This window comes from Desmodus rotundus, chromosome X (assembly GCF_022682495.2).
Source record: "Desmodus rotundus isolate HL8 chromosome X, HLdesRot8A.1, whole genome shotgun sequence".
Classification (NCBI taxonomy): domain Eukaryota; kingdom Metazoa; phylum Chordata; class Mammalia; order Chiroptera; family Phyllostomidae; genus Desmodus; species Desmodus rotundus.
The window spans coordinates 78,078,734-78,080,372 of NC_071400.1; positions in this window are offsets into that span (position 1 = coordinate 78,078,734).

Here is a 1,639-nt window from a genome sequence, read left to right on the forward strand (position 1 = left end):
TCAAGGTTTCTACATAAAGTATGATTTTTATTCTAGTGTTTCTTGTAGCTATCCATTATCTATTTTGGGAACGTATCTTTTATCAGGGATGAATGATGCTTATTTTTATGAAATAGTGTTCCCTATTAATTTAGATATGATTTTTCTCATTTAATCTGTTGATGTGGTATGCCAGCCCTTGACCTACTTGTGCTCAGGTTTATTTTTCATCGTAGCTGTGCTCTGTACTCTTCTATATAGTATCTTAAAGCCAATACCTAGGATTTCCAGCATCTAGAATGTCAACTCAGTTAAATCAAAAGAACACACCAGTACGAAATTAGACCCCAGAAAAATGGGGATATCCAGAATTTCTCTTTCCTCTCTGGATCAGGTGGCTTCTGTTTCAATTGCGCTACATCTTTTCTTTATTCCAGCCCCAATCAGGTTAGCCAACAATGACTCCACATGCTGTCCACCCCAACTGCTAAGTTCCAGTAACACCTCTAATTGTCCCACTGGGTTAGATGACTCAAGGACTTTTACAAGTTGCTAAACACTGATGTTTTTGAGTCTTCCCTTTTTGTTTTCTGCATCGCTTTGTATAACCAGTTTCCTGCAATAAATGACTTTGATGTATATATTTAAACAGTTTGGGTAATCCCTAATTGTTACAGTTGGCCAATTATACTTACTGGCTTTTATTTTTAAATTCACCATCAATTACTAAAGAAAACTCTGTGACTAGCATTCTCTGTTAATAGTTTTCATGTCTCTTCTAATGCTAGCAACAAAAACAAGACAGCAAAACACCTCTGGACCCTGAACCGCATCTTAAAAAAAAACAAAAAACAACCCTTTATATTCCTCTTCACAGCTTACACAAGATAATTTTTTCCACTCGGTACTGTTTACATATATTTAAAAGGTTTAACTTGCAGGTAATATGCTCTTTAGAACCAATTGTGTGAAGCAGATGAAGAGGTATCCAGAGATATTTTTACAGCCTTTAAACAGATTTCTAAGGCAAAGGACATATTTGAAATATCCAAGCACTTAAAAATGCAAGAGAGAGAATGGAGATTTAAGCGCTAAGAAGATATGAAATAATGAAGATAAAAGTAAATCGATGAGGTGGAAAAAAGAGGAAGCAACTCACAAAAACCAGTTCTTACAAAAGATCCTTATGAGAGATACTTTTATAAGTACTATCAACTACAATAAGAAAAACAGGAACAAATGATATTAGGTAAATATTGTTGTATAAAATATAGGTGCAGAGGGGATTTAAATATTTAAAGGGAACACGAGAAATATGAAAAACACAATGTAAACAATGGACAAACAAGGAGAGATTTCTATCTATAAAATTTCGTGTAATAAATTAAAAACAAATGAGAGAAATGCCACCCACTGCCCATAACTGAGATAATGATGATAATGATCAGATCTTATCTTGTTTTACTTACTCTATTGATAACTCCTAGGCTTATTGTCAGGTAAATAGTGTGCACTGTGTTATTTGGGTAAACAAAGGATATGCCTCACAATTTCAAAGTATATGACTAAGAATATGTGTGAAACTTTCTATAAAATGATTTATTATAAGCATCGTAACTTCAAATTTGAACACCCAAGTGAAATGTGATGGTTAAATAAA